Raw genomic sequence first — 23,186 nt, 5'->3', positions numbered from 1 at the left:
TACTGTACCTCCACAGTACTCTATGTCTAAAGTACTTCTTAGTTTTACTACTTTTAATGTACATTTTGTGATAAAAATAAGAGGTTTCAGACTAGACTGCTGTACAGCGCATAGCAACTTAATGGATATTTTTAGAATAAAAAGTCATACACTGCAGCTTTTTAGAAACCATCCAATGGACACTGTATAAGTACTACTTTCATAAATATACTGTCTAATATGGCTACCTGACCTGAAGTCATCCTAGGGAGTACTGCACTTCAGTAGTAGATCAAAGGTCCATGTTTTGTATCTTGTTGTATTCCCAGCCCACGCAAAACCTACGACCGGGAAAACAATAGCTATTGAAGAAGCTATGGAAGAATCAAACTTTGATTGTCTAGAAGTTAATTTGAAACGCATTAACATGACAAACCCCAAAACATAGTGAAACCGCCCAGGTCTCCCACAACACTAATCTATGTAGTATCAACCAATGTGATTGCATAATGGGAAACAACCAGATTCCGCTGTTAGCACCTGTTCCATTTTGTGCTTGGTGTTGTGTCTCATATGACATTGGTTACTGTAACATGGTAGGCCTCTGCAATTATTAAGCATTTGAGGGACTGCTACTGTTCCTGAAATAACTGCACCCCTGGCTGTTTTTACTTAATATGCACTGTGATTGCACACCCTTGACAAAATTCCTGAACCTTAATTAGTTTTATACACAAAGACAGAAACTGCATAAGAATTATTTAAGTACCATGGCAAATGTTAAAACCAGTTTTTAAGATCAAAATATATTTTGGTTTCTTCAAATCAGGTACTGAACTAAAACTCTCTGAGCAAAACTCACATGAAATCACCATCACATTATAACAATTACACACCAAGAGTTTCAAGTAGGTAGCTGCATAAGCATATGTAGGCTGCAAAGGAACAATGACAGGTTTATTACATGGTGAAAAGGAAAGAGAGACAATGTTTCTGCTATGGAGCTTTCTTCAGGTGTCCACAGACGAAATGTCGTCTCGTCTTTTCAGCATGGAATGAACCATTCCTTGTTCCTTTACATATCAAGACGACATTGATCACCAAATGTAATCTGATATCCAGATAAACACATTACACCGGTTCAAGCACTCCCGGAATACAGCAGTGCTAACCCAAGGTTCATTTTAAAATCGACACCGTTCTTCCTCACCTCACTAGAGCAGCCATAATTTCTCCTTTGTTTCATGAAAGTGCAGTGTTACTTTCAGGGGAAACATCCAACTCCATTCCCACCCTAGGCCAAACCTACGACCGGGAAAACAATAACTTGTGTTTTATTTTTATTACTGACCTCCTGATGATGGAATCCACTTATTGCAGCAGAGTGAAAACGGATAAGGGGGGAAAAAGCTTCACAAAAGCAGACAATGCATTGTGGCAGCTGGACGTCCGTCTTCCCCAATTAAAACAGCCTTAGTATGTGTACAGAACACCCAAGAACAGGTTTCATTGAAAAAAATCTGCATATTCTACAACAAACCCCAAACCGAAGCAAGAAAACTGCCGCTGTTGAAATCCCAGGCCGGAGCTGTGCTTTCCTCCCATAGTGGACGTGTTTATGTTGACTCCAAAGTTCAGTGCTCAGTTTCAGCTGACTTAACCTTTACAATGAGGTCGGAATGCCATTACTGCAAGGGGGCAGTCACATGAGCTGCCATAGGGAGGGACTGGGGTCTCGCAGTCTTCGCTAATTGAATCGTTTCCAGCGGCAATATCAAGGGGATGGGTGGGGGTGGGGGTTGCTGCGGCAGGCAGAAGGCTCCTGCTGGGACAGTGGGAGTTCCTCTGGAAAAAAAAAAAGCGCAGACACTCCCTACGGAAGCACCACCACCACCAGCCAGCACTGACAAAAGCACTGCAGTCTGCACGTGGCACATTCCCGCCTGAGCAATTACAGACAGGCAGGCGGGACCTGCGCGCATTCGGATGTGCCAGCAATGAAGCATTTCCTACACAGGAGTCCACCTTTCCCCACTTCCACAGAGCTCAGCCGCGCAGATGCGCCAGCGATAGCCACATAAATTCACCAATTGGGCACTTTCTACCAGCTTTTGCAGGAGCTGCCAAAATCAACTGAAAAAGATCTACTGCTTGGCAAAGCGAGGAGCAGAAGCAGGAGCATTTGGAAGCATGTATTTTGCTTATTGTTTTACGTGTGAAAAACACTGCATTTAAAATAGATCAAATAAGGTTCAATACAAGTCTTTTTTTTCACTGTAAAGCCATTTTTAAAGGTGCTATATAAGGCAATATATAAAATAAAAGGTTATCATTACTCCTATGAACACCGTACATTTATCTGGACACTTTAATGATTTTTTTATATGTGGCTATGCGAGTATATGTGGCTATAAATCATGAAAGGGTCAAAAATGCCAGTCATTTGAGTCATTTCGGTAGAAAAACATTCAGCCACAGTAAGTCCCAATAGTATTAGTGTTACCTCTGTCTGTATTTAGGCAGGTCTTTTTCTCTTCAGCTGTACATCTCCTCAAGAGGGTTTGCACACCAATGACACAATAAAAACTGGAGTGTCTAGAGATGTCAGAAAATGCCTATTTACAGTTTTGATGCCAGAATCACAAACGAAACAACCCTGACTTGTGATCTTAATAGTGGAACTAAAGGACAATTCAAGAAGACGTACAGGCTTATACTAGTACATCTACTGAACAGTGCTGGACTTGAATCATTGCAAAACAAAAGTATTACATTCGGAAAGAAGAGAATGTGACTAATAAGGAGCTTGCAAAAACCCACAGGCCTAAGGTAATGCATTCTGTGCACTGCAGTCCATTTCATGCTGCAATGAGGGGCAAGCTACTGAGCAAACTGCACCGATGAACCAGCGCTTATAGTGCACAGCACCTGAAATGGACCCAATTGCTAAGCAACAGCAGCCATGTCTGCTTCCCAGTGTCCTTTTTAAAGAAATCATTGGTCACCACACCCTCTGCCATGTGCCCACCACTGAGCTCTAATAATAAAGACCAGGAAAGGGAGGTGCCCACAGTCTGTCTGCAGGCAAGCGCTCTTCTCACAGAGCTAGGGTTTCCAAAACTAGACCTGGGGGAAGCAAGATGAAACTCTTACACTATGGAGTGGGCAAGTTTGGAAGGCTGCTGGAACCAGGACACTAGACTTCCCTACTTTCTGGGGAATTTTATCCAGACTGCAGTCTTCAGCTCCTGCAGCCTGGTTCCTGCCTTTATTCTCCCAAGGTTTTCTTCACTCTCTTGCTCATTCACAGGAACAACGGAGAACACAACCTCGCTGGAAAAACAGAAAGATATGTCACATTTCACCCCAGTCTCTTACAGTCATGATGCCTTCCACCTCAACCAGCAGGTATTCTTTTCCACCTACTGCAGAGCATCAAAGAGACCGCTCAAAGCGTCATCAATTAGAGATGGTGCTCTGGCTTCAGGAAAGCTCTGAAGGGGCTGGCAACGCGCTGGCTGGAGGCATAAATATGATGTTAAACAAGTCTGTGCAACAAAAATCAATCTGTTAATCTGCATTACCTTCATGTTAAATAAACACTTGAATGTGCCCTGGTTTTCCTCAAAGTGCTGCTTAACGGGGTGGATGAAATATTATCTATAATGTCCTGCACAGCATCTCTGTGCATGTCCTGAGATATTAAGATGTATAAGGGAAAATTTTCCAATTATAATAAACCTGGATTTAGAAGATTTCCTCTTTTGCCTTCTATTCTAGAGCAGCGTATTGCAGCCACTTCATTCCTATTTACAGGACATTGACCATAACTGGTAGATGGAACACTTTTGTGGAAGTCGAAGCAAATTGTGGCACACTGACAGAGACCGAGGAATGTCCTTGCATTTGCCAAGGTCCAAACTCTCCTGCACAAAGAAGACGACTTTGTGATGTTTGTATAAAAATTGTATTCATTTCTTAGGGTTGATGACAACATTGAAATTCACCTTAAAAATCTTGATAAAAAACAGCAGGAGCAGATAAAAATGTGGTTATCAACCCCATCCTCTGAAACGCAACCTAGAAACGGATTTAATTTCTGAAACCCTTTACATCTAGAGAGAAATTAAAGACCCAGCTATCTTAAAATGCAAATCTACTCCAGTCTGCCTATTAATTACAGCAGGCACCTCAAGGGATTTGATGTTTGCACCATTTCTCTTCCCCCAATGTTTATGAAACATAATAACCACTTTGAAAAATGAATGGAGATGGAGTTTAAACAGCTCCCTCTCAATCCCCCTGAAATTCCAGGAACTTTCCTGCATGGCATGTGCCGATTTTGATCTCCACAATCAAGAGCTACAGCAGGAACCCAGCATTTCAGACAAATTTCATGCACCTATGTACCCTCCACTTCTCCCAGTCACAATAATACAAACGTGGTGAACTATAGAGGGTAAAAACAGTCCTTTGTAAGAAATGAAATCATGCTTCAAATATAGAACAGAAAAAACATTATTTTGAAGGCGATAAAGTGATTTTGGAAATACACTGTTGCAATAAAAAAATCCATTGTTTCCATTAGAATCTGGCACAGTATCGTATACTATTAATCATTTGTTTCGTATTTTTGTTTATGCCATAACACAGAGGGGAAATGTTGGTCACTGGCTGACACAGATAACTAGAAACAAATTGAGCAGTTGGCTTGACTCAATTCTTATATGACTACAGGGAAAACATTTGGAGAAATGGACTGAGCCACATACTGTAGGGAAGAGAAAAGTATTGACATTGAGATTAAATGGTAAAAAGGGGAATGCACTGTTATATTTTTATATGGATTAGTTTAGACCTGATGAGAGAGAAATACAATTATCCACCTGAAGGGTTAACTACTATGAACACAGAAGTGACACACAACTTTCTATTATCTAATGTTTCACTTAGGCTCTGGAGATTGATCATGTGGAAAAAATCAAAAAGGATGCAAAGGAGTCAAAAGTGACTTGGGATGACCCTGACCGCTGGGCATCTGCAGGAAGCACAGATCACCTTCCCAGGCTCAGTGTCACAGCCCCACCAGCTCTAAGAGCTGAGGCAGGGCAATACCAAGCCAAGAACAGACTGCTGGAGTCACAGCCACCCAGGACTCCACAGCTGGGAACCCTCAGCACTTTGATTTAAAGGTTCAAAAAATCTGATAAGCCTGCTTTATGAAGTATTATGATAGGAAGTGATCAAATGAAAGAAAAGACCTGAAACACGCTCTAAAACCTCTACACATCAGATCACCACTTACAATGGACAATTTTGTCAGTCATTAATAAAATATAAATGTTATTTTAGAAAACTAATTTGAGGATAACTGTTAAAAACTTTGATTTACAAAGTTATTAGCTACCCGATACCAGCATCTCATCCAGCTGTTTCTTGATAGAAGTCAGGGTACTGGCTTCACCAACATGGCTGTGCAGCTTGCTTTAAATGGTATTCCAGCACAACATATATATTTACAAGTTGAGCATCAGAATTGAAGTAAACGTGCATTTTGTGAATTTGGTGGGTTTTCTGGTGAGACTTTGAGAGCTGAAAAACTGGCCATCTTTATGTGCCTTTCGCTTTAGCACTAGTTTTTCCGTCCAAATCGGAGTGGTGAGCCCGTAGATTCAGACACTTGTGTTCCAAAAAAGAAATCTAGTACTGCACAAAATCATGGTTGGCAGCAACTATCACTGCAACTCTGAGCTGTAATTATAGCTGTCAATCAAACTATAAATATCTGCTAAACCTTAATGGGGACTAAATGAAGACCATTAACTTCCTTCTGCTTCTGAGGCAGCAACTACTTACAAAATAAGTACAGCTTTGTTTAATATTTAAACAACCCTAAATGACCTCAGAAAACCAACCGTGAAAATGTTGTCGCTAAATAAGTTTGATAAGTTCTAAGGGATTTTTATATTAACAGAAAACACAACTAAGAAACCCTGTGAATTCCAAAAGCTGTATATTAAGTTCCCTTATCCCACACAGCACAGAGTGACTACAATAGTAAAAAAAAACAGATGAGACTCAAGCATGTATTCCTGCAACTTCAACTATTAAGACATTCTCTGTGAACTGTGATGTGAGTGGTAAAAATCTTAAGGAATATCAGACTACATTGTTTTTTCATATTATAAATTGAATGGTTAACTCACACCTGAATTAAACCGAAAACACTTGGAATTTCTACTAAACAGGACTTACAAGCAGTAGAGAAATGTAGTTCTGTTAATGTTTTGAGTCATGACATCCATGTGTAAATGTGGACAAAATGATGAAACATTTTGTACATGATAAAACCTGTTTTCATACATCTCCACACATGTACATATGGCACGGTGTGAATACAGCCCATACACTCATAAAATGTGAGCTACAGCAGCTGTTTGGCAGCATAAGAGCTTGGTGTTGTGTTCTTGTTGTTGTCAGTACCAGATGGTCATCGGCTCTTTCTACAAGGATAGTAGCATAAAGAAAATGAGTCATTACACATTACACTGGAACCTGAAATTGCTCCTGTCTGCACAAGAAGAAAGGGGGACAGCAACAGTTAAGACACCCTGGAATGGTGTGTTATTAATGACAGTACATAAGGTATAAAGTGAGAACAACACTGCACATTCAAGCTGTGGAAAACTAGCGATTTTCCCCTGCAAGGGGGTCCAAATGTCCTTCGAGATTAAGAAATAAATATTTCCTGAGGTTGATATTCCACAAAGTCACCCATTCTTGTTTGCCAATGAGAACAGAGCTCCTGTGTAGCTTATGACTGAACTGAAATTTGTCAGCAGGACTTACAAATAGAATTACACAACATACTCATAAATTCTAATGACTGCCACCCCAGAAATGTGGGCTGGACTACTGGCAGTGCAAGGAGTCTGGGGTCAGCCTGGAAGTGGTTGGATTTGTCGGATTTATCGGTATCTATCCCTCCACATCATGCCAAAACCCTGCTGCTTCCCCTGTCTAAGTGCAATCTGTTGTATTTGTGCTGAAGGTTGTTTCTTCTCCTAGATCAGTTAGGAAAGTAAACAGCCAGTCACCTGAAGCAGCCTGATTCCAAATCGGGGTGTACACAGAAAACAATCGATTCAGTATCAATAAAAAGAAATGTTCTAATAACTGCATTAAAGACAGGATCGAGATTAACCAGTTATTCAACACTAGGGGTCTACTGACATTTGTACCATTTGGAAAGTCCCTTTACATTTCTATGACAGCAAAAAAGACAAATTAGTTATAAGAAAAAGTAAAAGGTAAAAAAATGTTTAATGTTTCTGGGGCAGAATATTAATGCTTTTTGCAAGCTGTCAATTAAGTTAAAAAGACACAGCTCAGTGAAATTTTAACATAAGAAAACAGCTTGTCAGAAAATAACAGTATTATCTGTGAATAAAAAGCATTTAGTACTGACAATAGGTGCTTTATAAGCTGACAACACTAAAGACTGTCCATCCTACAGAATGAAAATCAGAATATAATCACCTCATTCAGAACAGTGTGTACCAATTTTGGTCACCAAAGTAGAGAAAAGGTTATCAGTTCAGAACCATGAGGTTCACTCACAGGTTGAAATCTTTTCTAAATAGGCTAAAAGAACTTTGTCTTTCCTCAAAGGCATTAGGAAAGTCAACACTATGGACTTATTCAGAATCAATAGTGAAATACAAATCAGAGGAAAACTGGAAAGTAAGGGGAAAGTCATTTTAAATGGAGAACAGGAGGCATTTCCTTATGCAAAGGGTATGGGAGTTAGGACCAAGCTACCCAGTCATGCTTCCTAAGTTGGCATCATTGTCTCTTTCGAGAAACAGCTAGATGAGATCCTTGGATCAATTACACTTTAGAGAAAAGATCTACAACCCCCAAAGATAAATATTGAAAAATTATAGTTTTACCAGGATAACCTTCTTGAACCAAAACCAGCCTTTATGTAAATATCCAATGGGGTTTATAGTAACCAATTTCATGGATCCTAAAACAAAATCATATATCAATTAAACAATTAGCAATTAAGATACAGGGGATGTGAAAAACACATTTGAGGAACTGCAGGCCACTCTTGCCTTGGCTAAAGTGACAGTTCATGACTCAACTATTAGAAAATAAGAAGAAAGGTTTTTATGGAAGGTTAATGAGGAGAAAGCCACTGCGCTCCAGAAAGAACACTGGCGACCACCTGAAGTTCCCCAAAGAGCACACAGATGGTCCACAGGACTTTTGGAACAAAGTTCACTGAACAGCCGAGTCACAAATCAAATCAAACGCTGCTTTCAAACAGAAGAACCTCATCCCAGCCGTCAAGCACGGTGGTGGGAGTGAGATGGTTTGGGGCTGCCTTGCTGCCTCGGGCCCTGGATGGCTTGCTGACATTGTCACAACCATGGATCAGGCATTGCGTCAGAAGATCCTAAAGGAGAATGGCAGGCCATCTGTCTATGACCTGAGGCTGAACTGAAAGTGGATCTTCCTCAAAACTGATCCTAAACATAAAAGCAGATCTACAAAAGAATGGCTGCAAAAGAAGAAATTCTGAATTTTATAACGGCCTAGTCAAAGTCCCGACGACAGCTCAAAGAAATGTTGCTGTCCATGCAAAGCAGCCCTCAAATGTTAAGTACTGTAGTTGAAGGTGTTAGGCCTGGAGGAATGGGCAAAATCTGAGAGACTGATCAATGGTTACAGGGAAAGCCACAAGTTATTGAATCTAAAGGCTCATATGCTTTGTCACACATGGATATTGAATGTTACAGCAGTTGAAGATGGATAAATGTTGAAAGATTATCAAATTTTGTATAATGCGTTTCATCAGGTTAACCATTTTTGGGACTTTCTGTAGATCAAGATCTAATCACATCTTAAGTTTCAAATACGTGAAAAACATTAGTCGTTCACAAACATTTTTCCTAGAACCGTAGCTATTAAAAACCAAAAGGAGCTACATTGTATTCCAATCATTTCCATTCTTAAACTTTATGTTCTTGCACAGAAACCACACATAATGAGGTAATGGACCTTAAGACAACACACAATAAAACAATTAAAACAGTTATTTAGTGAACCAACCCCTCCAACTCAGTCTATTTTATGTTTTGTATTCCTTTACCAACTGAGCAAGGCTTTTTTCCCCTTGCAAGAAATAGCAAAATATATTAAGTATTCAATTTCATAACTTTACAATCTGTTACTTTCATAACAGACTTGAGATTTACAGCATCAACAGGCTTTTGAAAAAATGTCTCTGACAGGCAGGTCTCAAAGACACCACTGTTAAATGCTAGATGACACTCCCTCCCTTTTTATTTACAGCCTACGAACTTCTTCAAAAGGAGTTAATAATACTGAGAAATTGTATAGTTATATAACTGCAGCTCCTTTAATAGAGAGCTCCAACCAGCTTTGTAAGTGATGGCCTGTCTGCTGTCTTGAAATAAAAAGTAAGAGTCTTACTCCACAAATGCAGCTATTGGCCAACCTCTACCTCGTTGTTTGCTTCACCACTGGGAAATCTGCAATTAAACAGAAAAACTGAATAAAAGGACAGTCCATATTCGTACATACTGGGCATCATTATAGGAATGGGATAACAGGAAGCCCCCATACTCCATCACAGCCTTGGTGCCAACAACCCAGGTGTGCCCCAGGACATCATGATGTGTGTCCAGAAAGGAAATCTGATGACAAAGTCTTCCATTTGATCTCCAGCTAGGCACGTTAACAGTCCACTGCAAGGCACACTACGCAGACCAGGACAGCACGGGCTTTTATGTTTTTTTTGGTTGTTCCGATTTTCTTCTTCAAAAGACCCATTCACAGCCCATGCCGGAAGAACGAGGTCTTCAAGAGAGATCCGTTTTTGTCTTCTACTTGCAAACTGCTTGGCAGGCCAAGTCTACAGCGGCTCTTAATGTGGGGACAGTCTGTTATAAAACCGCAACAACTAGCTCCACACATTCATCAAAAGGAAAGAGCAAACGATCTGACGTGGCAAACAGCAACCACATCACAGCCTTGGGCAGAGTATCTCTTGATGCTGAGCTGCAGAATAGCATGATGTTGTGCACACAGCTCAGTTTAGCACTTTCAGATACCAATGTAATTGAAGCCACTCACTAGTTTTTGCTATTTGAATTCACCATAATCAGTTCATAATGTTGCTCAAATTATTCAATAAAACCCTCGATGAGCTGCAGAAATTCTAATCAGGTCTATGTAATCCTGGTCCTGGAGGGCCAGTGTCTCTGCAGGTTTTCATTCCAGCATGGCTCTTAATGTACTCATTAGTGGCAAGTACTCATTACTGGCAATTACTGGCACCATTTAACCACTTCTCCCAGCTCTTCAGGTGCTGCTCCTTTAATAAAGAGACCTAGAAAACTCAGACACATCAGTCCTCCAGGACCAACACTGGAAACACGTAATCTACACTAACAAAGCAATTCTTTTTTGATAAATTCTGCATTAGTCTATTACTCTGTTATGTTCAGCGAGCTGTCTGAAAAGTATAAAGTGGTATGCAATTACTCGAGGCTGTCACATAGTTGTTTATGACTTTTTACTGTGAACTAATGAAAGCTTCCCAGGCTCTCCTGAGTGTATCATTTTTGTGGGCTACTTGCAATTAAATTTTACTAAAAATCTGTAGTGCTCACAATGTCAGGCAAAAGGCAGGTTCACACTGAGAGTTGTTAATGAGTGCAGTTAACTAGAATTTCAAAGTGCCATGCGATATGTGCCATTTATATTTAACAATAGAGAAGCTGGATTTTAAACTAAGTCAATTCTTACTTACTTTGTGAACACAGAATGTCTGTCCTGCTGAGAAATTCTCAGTGGCACAATCAGTGCTCTGTTAATGAGGCCAAACTTCAATTAGGGCACTAAATCATTTCAATCAGCATTATCTCACAGCAGACTAGTTGGAACAGATAACCCAGTTCACTAATTTACGTAGACAAAGTATCAATATGCCAAAGAGACAAGACAATCCAGATCATGTGTATGATAAATAACAACAAAAGCTCGATAAAGGGCATTATTAATGAAAAGATTCAGCTCCACCCATATATAAATCAGTGCAAAAATGTCGAGAAAAGGCTGACTTCCAAAAAAGAAAGTGATTAATAAGTTTTAAAAAATCAATACAAAAGTCGAAGAGAAATCACTGTCCAAATACAACTTTTTTTGCAATGCAATTTAAAAATCTAATACACCTCTTTCGAAGGATTTGCAAATTAAGCACACTTAAAAGGAGTATTTCAGTAAGACAATTCTGATAGCATTTGCACACAGAATTAATAGCAAGATTCCTTCAGGTTTGCAAGATTGCTTAAAAAATAGTGTATGCATTATATTCAATGGGAACCTCAAACACTGGAATGCACAAATGATAAAGGCACAATCCTATTAGCTAGCTTCTCACAGTCATAAGTATCAACATTTTGATTTGGAAACTAATACAATAAGTATGATTGTAAAATCCCAATGATAGACTTGAGCCTTAACCTGCTAGTGAACAGACCTGTATACAAGCCAAGAATATTTACCATTCTGTCATGTTCCTTTTCTATGCTGTAGCTGTTCTTACCAGCAAACACTGAGTCCACATTCTTACAAAACTACATGGGAATAATTACCAAACACTACCACGCTAACTCAAGTGGGCTTAATGAAAATGATACAGTGACAAAACACCAAACACAAAGTGAAATTATATACGGCAACTTGGCCTTGTGCTACCTGAAGGATCTGATGCGAGACATACAGGAATGCCCCTCTCTAGAACATACAGACATACAGTATATACTAAGTGTACATACTACATGGCTTTGAGGGGCTGTCATCTTAATACAAACCAACTGTGTGCATCTGCAAAGCTCAGTTCTGTCAGGCATCACCAATGCTTACAATAGCAGCTCCAGAGATCTGTTATGAATTGCGTGTAGAGTGAATAAGTAAAAATAACTCCATTTTGAACCGTATCACATTCATCTCAAAGAACACCACCGCGCAACAGACAAAACTTTAAAAAGTTGCTGATAAACAAGGCCTCATGTTGTCTTGACATTCATGTAAAGGGAATTAACATAAAATACTACTGATTACATTAGTCAAGCTCTGGATCATAGAGCTCCTCTCATGCAATTTAGCCAATAATTTGGAGGTTTATGGTCATGGTGTGCTGTTCAACAGGCAAATATGAGCTGGAGGTGCAAATTAACAAACACTGCTCTCAACAGCACCTGTAAATCAGCGATTGACTTCATATAGCTTTTATTGAAACCAAGCCTGGATTGCAGTCATCCAGAATCTATTTTACAGGTTGAGAATTTAAAGCAGTCTAGTGAATTGAATTCTCATACAAAATACTGAGCTACCAGCTGTAGTACACTTGTGCCTAACCAACTGGAAAAGAAATATATTAATCTTAATAGAGAAAGCAGCTGTGGGAAAGCAGAGATCTGAGCCTGCTCATTTTCACCTACTAGAGCTCTAATCCACCTGCTTTTTGCTGGGCTGAATGTGGCCAACACAAACTGATGCAGCAGGCTGGTGTCAAAACTACACTGCCGCCTGCTGAACAGGCTCCATGTCGAACGAACATCCCAGGTACAGTCTGAACCGAAGAACAAGGTTCTGAGCACGTAAAATGACAAGGCCATTTGCAGTACAATAGGTCAAACTAGAATGGGAGAACACTCAGATGCTTTTAAGGGCAGGAAATGAAAGCCCTAGATTAGCCTATTAAAGGGTGTAACTTGTTTTCCATTAACACAAGGTGTTACATCTGTTATATTAAAAGAAAGGAAATTAATATGTTACTATTAAGCATTTGGGGTAAGGAAGGTCCTTTGAGGAAACTTGGAAAATTTTCGCCGACAAAAACAACCTGAATAAGAGAAATGCAAATAAAGAAAAGGCTAAGAAATAACATTTCCAGTTTAAAAGTGAAAATGTACAACCCTGGAAAATATTGACACAAGCCAATGGTTTCATGCTAAATATCTCTAAAACAGAAGCAATAGATGTAAATCATTCATGCTTAATGAGTCAGAAGGTCCCAAATTCTACAGCTCTGGCCAGTATTATCATCTCAGTAATGTCGACTGTTTCACCCTCTGGGGTGAAGCTAGTATCCATCTTAAACATTTTCACAAATGCGGCTGATAAAGGTAACGGTTACTACTGCAGTGTAAGAGAGAGAGAAGAATCTCCACAATATCAACAGCAGGCAGAAAGTGCTGGCTGACTGAAGGCCAGATTTCTCCATCTTCTGTACCTCTTTGATGGGCTGCCTTCAGCTCTGGCTGAGGCTCCTGGCTGCTGTGGATAAAATCCTTGGCAGCATATGCCAGTTGTTTCCATGCTGGCAACTTCCAGACGGCTTCAGATGAACAATCTGAGACAAAGACACCAGCAGAAAACAGCTGAAACGCTGAATCAGAATTACAGAATTGCCTAATTTTACTAAAATTCCACTGCACCTGTGCCATGTTGTTGGTGGGACAAACAGCATGCTTCAGATCCCACTTGAGAGGTGTGCATGTTCATAATTTCCATGACTTGGGACACTGAGCCTTTACTGACAATTTGTTTGGTCATCAGTCGCTCTGTTCTTAAAGGCAAGCTTGTCCTACGAAACGACCTTGTCACAACGAAACACATTAACAATACCAACTCTGGAAGAACAGGCTGGGCTCTGTTTTCATTTCCAGCTTCTCCACACACTGTGTATAACAACGTCAAGCCCTAACAAATGTCTTAGTTCTGTTGTCCATTAAAGCAGACACAATCAAGCCCTGTGATGGAAGACAGGCACAGTATGTAATTTCAGGTTGCATAGTGACGTTGAGGCCCTTCACAAAAACAGACAAACCTCAGAGGGGCTGACTGGACAGCCCCCCAGGCTACAGAGGAACAACAGAATGGAAAACAATCTCTCTCGTGTCTCTTCTCCTTTATTCACAAATGCCAGACCAGGAGATTCTATTTGAAACACGCTCGATTGCATTAAGTGCAGGTTTAATTTGGCAAGCAATGTCTTCCTCAGGCCAAAACCAGCTAACTACTAGCACCGGCTTAAAATAAAAATCTAAAATATACAACAGTTTATTGGTAGAGATGCACATAAAACTGAACCAAACTCATTCTGAAATAATGGCTAACAAAAACTCTAGAAATGCACGCTTTTGTCAAGTTGTACAGGCTATTTTAAAAAGCGTCATGTAAGTGTTTCAGCTATTCATAACATTCCTTAATAATTAGACTGTAGTAACCCAAGGTCACGAAACAGCTCTTGCAAAGCACTGTGTATACTGGTGGTTATTAGGCTAGAAAAGATTAAGGCACACTTGCTTTAATAAAGCTGCTGTATGGCACACCAACCACCCCCCACACCACTGTGTGTTTAATCAAACACTGTTTGAGTGGTTCATTGGAGCCAGTTTCTCCAGTGCATTCGACAAGGTCCACGAAACAGTGCTGCCACATTAACACAGAAATGGAAAAAATGAAAACCAGGAAGATAAACCTCGATTTAACAAAGACAATCAAAAAGCAGAGATTTTGGAGCCTAAAAAACAAGGATTACCATTATTTCAAATTAAAAGAAAAACATAGCTGGCTCTTTGGTGGGAGCAGTCACTATTTCATTAATCCTTACAAAAAACTCAGACATTTAAAGTAACTCTTGAGCTTCAAATTGTATTTTTTATTCATTCAAATCAAGGGTCATTGTTAGGTATTTATATAGTATCATTAAAAATACTCAACAAATGAGTTTTGGAATGAATAGTACTGCCTAGGTTTTAATGTTTCTAGGTATACAGTATACAGATTGTGAACCCTTAGGAATTATATGGATTTCTACATTAATGGCTCCTAAATTGTGATCTGATCTTCATCTAAGTCCTCACAATAAATAAGTCTTATTTAACAGACAACAAACACAACATTTCACATTGCCATAATTTTATTGAACAAATGGTTTAAACAATCAAGGTCATTAATGGAAAAAGTATGTGAACCCTTATATTTAGTAACTATTGGATTCTCCTTTATTGGCAATAAACTCAACCAAACGCTTTCTGTAGCTGCTGATCAGACCTGCGCAGTGGTTAGGAGGTATTTTGGCCCATTCCTCTATACAACACTGTTTCAGTTCATGTATATTTTTGGGATGTCTTGCTCGAACAGCCTGCTTCAGATCACCCCACAGCATTTCAATGGGATTGAGGTCAGGACTCTGACTTGGCCATTCTAAAATACGGAATTTCTTCTGTTTCAGTCAGTCTGTTGCCGATTTACTCCTGTGTTTTGGATCATTGTCATGTTGCATGACACAACTTCTTTTGAGTTTTGGATCACAGACAGATGTCCTGACATTCTGCTGCAGAACTTCCCGATACAACTTGGATTTCATTGGTCCCTCAATGAGTGCAAGCCGTCCAGACCCTGGAGCAGCAAAGCACCCCCACACCATTATACTCCCTCCATCATGCTTCACAGTTCACAGATGAGGTTTTGGTGTTGGTATTGTATGCAGTGTTTTGTTTTCTCCAAACATAACGCTGTGTATATTTACCATTCAAGTTCAAGTTTTGTCTCATCTGTCCACAGAACATAGTTCCAGTAGTGCTGTGGAAGATCCAGGTGGTCTTTAGCAAACTTGAGATAGCCAGCAATGTTTTTTTTGGAGAGCAGTGGTTTGCGCCATAGTGACCTCCCATGAAAACCACTCTTCACTTCAGTATTTTTCTTATGGTAGACTCATGAACACCGATGTTATCAAGTGCAAGATATGCCTGCAGATCTTTAGCTGTCACCCTAGGGTTCTTTATCACCTGTTCAAGGACTGCACAGCATGCCCCTGCACTGATCTTTGGACCCCCATTCCTAGGGAGAGTAGCAACAGTGCTGAATTTCTTCCATTTGTAAACTATCTGCCTGACCGTGTACTTATGAAGGCCCAAGTCTTTAGAAATTCTTTTGTTACCCTTTCCAGTCTTATGGGCTTCAACAACTCTTCCTCCGAGGTCCTCTGAAATCTCTTTTGATCGGGCCATATTGCACTTCAACGGAATTCTGTTGTGAAGAGCAGGTAACCACACTTGTGTGATTTTGTTTATATGGCAAGGCAGGACAAACCCACTCCTGAATTGATTGGAACACTTGACTCATCGATTGGAATACTCCACTCCAATTACCCTCTTTTCACCATGTCATTATCCTAGAGGTTCACATACTTTTCCCCCCCCCATCAGTGACCGTCCTTAATTAAACCATTCGCTCAATAAAGATATGACAATGTGAAATGTTGTATGTGTCGTTTGTTAAATAAGACTGTCTTTATTTCTAATGATGACACATTTTAGGAGCCGTTTGTGCAGAAATCCAGATAATTCCAAAAGGGTTCCCAAACGTTCTCACAACTGTATAATCTATGAAGTTTGAATCAGATTTGTCCACTCCTCCATGTAAAGGTTATCCATGTATAGGGATGTGAATCTTTGTTTAATAAACATTTTCAAAAATGACAGTGATTGTTATTTCTAATTGAACATCAAAAGAATGTTCTTGAGCATCATGACATGATTTGGGGGCAAAAACTGAGTCTTCGTGACATGATAGTCTGCGCACAATTTTTGAAGACAAAAATAAACAAAGTAGATACAAATTAAAATCAATTTAGTTTCTAAAATTGGTTTTGAGGTTCTAATTGTATAGTTTTAACTAACTTTATATAAAAACTGCCATTATTATCTTGTCAAACTGTAAATACTTAGCCAACTTGGCAGAATCATTCCAATTAATGTATCCTTCAGATATAAGTAAAGGTTTATTCCACTCAGAAAAGAAACAATATTTCAACTGTGGAGCCTTCTTCTGGTCCTTCAGATATGAAAGGCTAATAACATTTGGCAAACATCAGATTTAGGACTCTTTAAGACTTTTCAAACGGAAAGCAAAATGCATAGCTTTAATCTTCATTAACTCACATGAATAAAACCAAGAAACAGCAGTTAGTCTACTAACAGTTTTTCCTTGAAAAGTCTTTCTTGGAAAATGACGCACAGTCAGGTAGGTGCCGCCGGAAGTTGTCGAGGTTTCTAACCCTGCGGCAGGTTTTGTACGGAGCTTTGACTGCACTATTTCATTCATGATTTTTCTGTGAAAGGCCTCCAAAGCTTGTACAGGCTGAGGTCTGCACTTGGCATTGCAAGGACTGCCGCTGCCACTAAATACTGGTGAATCAAGCCTTTTTTGAACAGCACACAGTGAGAGACAGAGGTAGCAAGACTAGGGATTCCAGACAAAGCCTACTGTAAGAAAGTGATACAGCCATGGTGTCAGCTGTACCTGTTTCACGCTGAAAATGATTCCTTCGATTACTTCATTTTTCTCGGGCGTGACGCTGCGGAAATTCCACAGCACACCCATTCATGCCTGATGACACTGCAGGGAAACACTGCTGTGTGCTGTAGACACCAGGCCTTAACCATGGCACTGCAAACCTATTCGCCAATAACAATCAAGTGGAAATAAACGCGTTTAAAAAAAAAAGAGTGAAGTGCCGTTTCTGTTACCACAAACTTGTGAATTACTGGATCTGAACAATTTCAGATATGGTAAATCCCTTGGTAGAACTGAACACAAGTGATTATGTACGGTGGGAGCTCAGATCTTGAAGGTTAACCGTCTGGCTTTTAATGAGGAACGTGTAAACCATGTGAAAACAGTCTAAATATAATGTGAGTCACTGCAATGCCATGGTTGTCAGAAGGAATCAAATCTTAGGACACCTACAGGCAGGCTCCCCAATTTTGCATGCTGCAACATTTTTCCTGTGTGCACAGAGCAACTGGTTTTGGAACACGCTGGCTTGCAAATGAAACACATACCGCATGCTGCAGAGTGAATGCATGACAGTGACATCTGATCAGAGCCATTTCGACAGAATACTGCATCTCTGCACCCTCTACTAAAGTGTTCGGCGAGCTGCACAAAGCGACTTAACGGACATTGTTCCAAGGCATCTCTTTGAAAGAAGAATACGTGTTCACCCCCCCCCCAGACACACCCAAGCTCGACTTTCAATAAACCAACAAACAACTACCAGAATCCGATTCAATGGGCTGAGCGTTTTTCTTTTTAAATCCTGTCAAGTATCCCTGGGGCATCATGGATCATCAGGTGCATGCGCTTTGAAGGCAATGCCAAAGCCTAGCAGAACCTGAACAGGAGCTCAGCACACTATGGAATGTTCTTCGACGGGGTCAGATTCCAACCCCGATTACATTCCAACTCAATGCATCAGAGTCATTACTGCAAGGGAGGGACATTCTGGGTGCTGTGACCTTGCCTACATTTTTAATTTGGAAGAGACTTTATTACTGCTGAAAATCAAAAAGTTGAGAACACATCCATGTCATTTGTGCACTTTCTTTTGCTGGGGAGCATATCATTATGAAATGATATAAGCAGCCTGCCAACGTAGTCTCAGGTTTTTCAGACTTCAAAGCACTCTGTGATAAAGCCAAAAGTGTACTGGGGACAGTGAGACATGGAACAGTTCCCTAAGCTCATATACATGTGGGAAAACAATGTCAAAGGTGATATTTGGAGATAAAGCAACACATACACTACCTATATGGTAAAATGTGAAAAAAATAATACAGTATCCTTGAGTATACTACATTCTTAACTGTGTTATACCACTTCTTGGCCTGGGCAATTAAGAGAAGGACTAGTACTCAATTTCATTTAAAATGGGCTCCTAAAAAAAAAAATTTCAGATCGCAAAGTCAGCTCTATTACTTCCATGACGTGCAGACTAAGTTGTTTCCAGCAGTTTCCATGAGAAATGGCCAGATAAAGTCTCCAATATGTCTAGAGTGCAGCTCACAAAGAGATCACTTTCATTTCTGTATTACAACCAGTGGTTAGGCATTCATCTGTACTAATAATACCATAGACTCTCTGATTCTGATTTTTATGGGTCTCCTCTCTGTGGGTTTATAGCAGATCACAGGATAAAAGAACACACAAAGACTGTGCCGACAATTTCTGAAACATACCATTTCTGGAGCTGCGTCTAGCAAAAGTGAACCAGAAACCTGTAATAACATAGCTTGATTTGGTGTTAACAGATAGAAAAAAAAGTAACTTGATGACAAATTGTGAAAAAGTCTTGGGCTTCCCTAGGTTAGATGACTCAAACCAGGCAAGTCTTTTGGCAGGATTGTAATATTGATAAAGTGCAACTTTCATCACATGAAAGTTCAGTACATTCCTTTACTCTGAAAGGATGGAAAATAATCTGAAAGCTTTCACTATGGACTGTGAGAGGAGAACAACATGAGATGAACATGAGTTGCAATCCCTTACTCGTGCGTAGATACGGAAAGTGGGATACCATATCTCTGAAACAAAATGTGGGATTTCAAGTATTGTAAAATTCCAAAAATGTACTACAAAGCAGAGAAAGAGTAGGATTTAGATGCACAATTTCTGAAGCAGCATGTGCGTGTCAGCCTTGTAGTATTTAAGGCTGCTTAATTAAAACACTTAAGGGGACATTTTTACAGTAAACTGTCACAGAAGTCAACGTATAAAAATTCCATCACAAAGAAGCAAGACGTTTCTGCTTTATTTTGTTCTTTTCCTTCTTTATGGCAGTATTAACCTACTCATGTGACAATTTCCAACCATTCCATCTACTGGTTCTGTAAAACTGGAAGCACAATAGCCTGAGGAACAAGTGTTTCATGCTCTAACAAATTCACTAACAGCTCATCCTTAATCCCAACCTGAGCAAGATCCATTACCCGCGTATTTCATTTACAGAATTATCAGTTTATCATCATTATCTCAAAAAAGAATGTCGGTTTCATTGAACAGTTGCCAACACGAGACAAAAAGAAGGCCAAAATGTGACTTCTTAACTACGAATGAATTTAACACTATTTACAGATGAACTAAAACTTTTACTGAAGTTTAAAGGCACACTGAGCAATAAGAAAAGCTGAAATCTCCATTCATACAAGGACAAAACTTGCAGCACAGTTATCCCAGCTTTGACTGCCTCAATTAAGATTAAGTCAGTGGTGCGATCCAGGGCATTACACAACTGTATGCTTTACATGTTACATACTGTGCAGAGGTAGAGAAATTTGATTTTTTTTTCGTTTTGCTTTTTTCCTGTTATGCACTTTTTACCACTTACTACACATACAGTATACTGTATATGGCACCAAAGACATAAACAAATCTTCAAACCCAACTAGCACCTGAAAGAATCTTCAAAAATTACAGCACCCCAGGCAGACTGATCCTGCACACAGCACCACAACAAGCCTTTTCAGTTTCAGCTTACACAGCTGCAGGAAGTACGTCTAACACTGGACTAAACCAGGTCAACAATCGGTTAATTATCACAACGACACAAGATCCAAAAACCAAAAAATTGACCAAAAGAACCGAAAAGGTTTTATACTAGATGGGGCTGGGCATGAGCTTTAAGACAATGTTGACAGACAATCTGCAGCTAACCGCTTCATTATACTGGTCACAATGATGGTGATCATTCACCAAACCACATATTTCCTAGATACAGGGCCATGCCAGCTTTAGGTTCCTGAAGGGATATGTTGAACAATGACACTGGTGTCTCACTGGGTGCAACTCTAGAGCTAGAGGCTCCAAGGCTTGAGCAAAATCATGAGCAAACCCATTAGTGAGGTAGACTTTGAACTCACTATAAGCTGTCCTTGAAAGATTACTCAAGCTCCCATCGTGGGCTGGATTCTGAGAAACAAACTGAGACAATGGAGTTATTTTAAGCAACATTTTGAACTGAAAAAATCTTGCAGATCTGTGAAGCCTCATAACACAGAATAAGACTATTCTTTATACCTCGCATCTTTGTCAACACCTCATTAAAGAAGTGTCATGTGGCAGCAGGGAAGGCATCCCTCTCAATTATTTTTTATATGCAGAATCACCATTTACTTTTATTGTCAATTTTTATTTCCATAGTCTGCATCACCAGTCTTTAATGAACTTGGCTTCCACGACAAACATACCCGCTGCACAAGAGAAATGAAGACCATAGGCACGTCGTTCAATAAATTTTCATGGAAAGCAGCTAGCTGATGAAATCTTGCAACATTAGCTAGCAGATATCACTGCCAGGACTTTCGCTAGCTGAGGCTTTTGACGGCCAGCAAGTCCTATTCGCTGCTCACACCCCGAGCTGAAATCATAAAAAGCAAACAAAAACGAAAATCAACAAAACTGAATCATGGATGCATGGGAGCTCACAGTTATGCAATAATAATGATGTAGGTTGATTTGAACCTTAAACATTTACCCCGCTTTCATGATCGCAGTAACAGTTCTCAGCGGGAACAGTGCATGAAGCAAATGGTTTACAAAAATACTTTGATTAGGCCCAATATTCAGTTATTCAAAATATATGCAAATGTCATACATTCATCAGGTAGAGCATGAGAACACTGTAGCATGTTTTAAATACATGTACTGTAGGCGACCTTTCTATTTAGTTAAGCTACACAAAAGTTAAATCCTATTTATCCTTTTTCTGGTTGTAGTTTCACCTTATTCCCGATCATATGACTACAGTCTACAGATCTATGCCAAAATTCAGTGTGAGCAAGTTGCTTTTTGTTTCTGATGAAATGCATCAACGTCTGAAGACCACACCCTTAACTTCAAAACCTTTTACATTTCTTAAGGATGGCTGTTTCATTCACAAGTCAAATATTATTATTATTATTATTATTATTATTATTATTGTCCTACACGTAATGGGGTCTCCCCTCTACCAATGTGCAGCCCCCAACCTGGATGGTGTGATGGCACCCATAGTGTGCACAGTATGCTCACCACACACCAGCTATCAGTGGGGAGGAGAACAGAGTGATGAAGCCTATTCATGGATGGGGATTATCAGGAGGCCATGATTGCTAAAGGCCAGGGGGAAATCTGGCCAGGATGCCAAGGTAACACCCCTACTCTTTTCGAGAAAAAAACTTGGACTTATAATGACCACAAAGAGTCAGGACCTCGGTTTTATGTCTCATCCGAAGGACGGTGCCTTTTTACAGTATAGTGTCCCCGTCATTATATTGAGGCATTAGGACCCACACAGACTGCAGGGCGAGCGCCCCCTACTGGCCCCTCTAATACCTTTTCCCAGAAGCAACCTTAGTTTTCCCCAGGAGGTCTCCCAGCCAGCTACTGACCAGGCTCACACCTGCTTAGTTTCAGTGGGCTGCCAGTTGTGTGTTGCAGGGCAATATGGTTGCTTGCACAGCAGCATTACAATTCAGAAGCATTCAGCATTGCTTCATCTTTCTTACTAAAAGAGATGAAGTTACCAAGTCTCCTTGCACTTTGTATATTGATATAGTATGACCATGAACAAATGTTAATTCAAATTATTAAATCTGGTTAGGCACTGGGAAGCAATGAAAAAAAAAGTAATCTAACAAGCCGTTGCATCTCTTTTAATCTGTTTATGCCGTTATTCTTCTGCTCTTTGTTATAAATATGCTACTGTATAGTTTTGAATTAAAATCACACACCAGTGTCTGTGTTCCATACAACTACTACACATGCACATCTACATTTCTTTCTGTGTGCACAGATGAGCAGACAACACAGGTGACCTGGTTTAACCCACAAAGCAAAGACAGGGAAGACTAACAAACTGTGCATAGATCCTTTGGATGACATTTGGATGACTAAAAAGCACATTTTTTCTCATAGACAGTATAGGTCTATCTCAGGACGGATACAGCACAACAACAGAATTTCTTTCAATATGCAGCCAAAGAAATCTTTCCAGTGATGGAGAAACCCAAGTTACTGTGAGTAAGAATAATTTGGATTCAGAGCTCCATTTACAGTTAATGTTCTAATCAAGCCAGAACATGGCACAAAGCTTTGAAGCAGCTCCTTTGTAGAAACTCCCAGCGATTTCAAAACAGTCCAGCTGTGAGCATGATTTAGGCTTCTAACCTGAAAAGCTACAGAAGGCTGGTACAGTACTCTATTTGCAAAAACTCCCAACCAATAAAAAACAAGCTCTGTGACCTGCAGAAGACAAGTGGAGACAGCTAAACTTCACT

General features: G+C 39.9%; 1 protein-coding gene across 8 annotated transcripts in view; it reads right to left on the bottom strand.

Moving 5' to 3' along the window:
• numb (NUMB endocytic adaptor protein) overlaps positions 1–23,186 on the bottom strand; it is a 72,667-nt gene that overhangs the window by 32,589 nt on the left and 16,892 nt on the right. For 2 of the 8 annotated variants that reach the window (XM_015350974.2, XM_015350975.2), the window contains exon 2: positions 9,484–9,542. The exons of 3 other annotated variants lie outside the window; for them this stretch is intronic. The gene's annotated coding sequence lies outside the window, so the exon portion shown is untranslated. Of the gene's footprint in view, positions 1–1,330; positions 1,642–3,132; positions 3,157–9,483; positions 9,543–21,116; positions 21,136–23,186 lie in introns of those variants that run through there. 3 more of the 8 variants (XM_069193371.1, XM_015350979.2, XM_015350977.2) reach the window with 3 other exon arrangements.

Source organism: Lepisosteus oculatus, chromosome 8 (assembly GCF_040954835.1).
Source record: "Lepisosteus oculatus isolate fLepOcu1 chromosome 8, fLepOcu1.hap2, whole genome shotgun sequence".
In the NCBI taxonomy this organism is placed as follows: Eukaryota; Metazoa; Chordata; class Actinopteri; order Semionotiformes; family Lepisosteidae; genus Lepisosteus; species Lepisosteus oculatus.
This window is presented reverse-complemented; position numbering and strand designations above follow the sequence as displayed.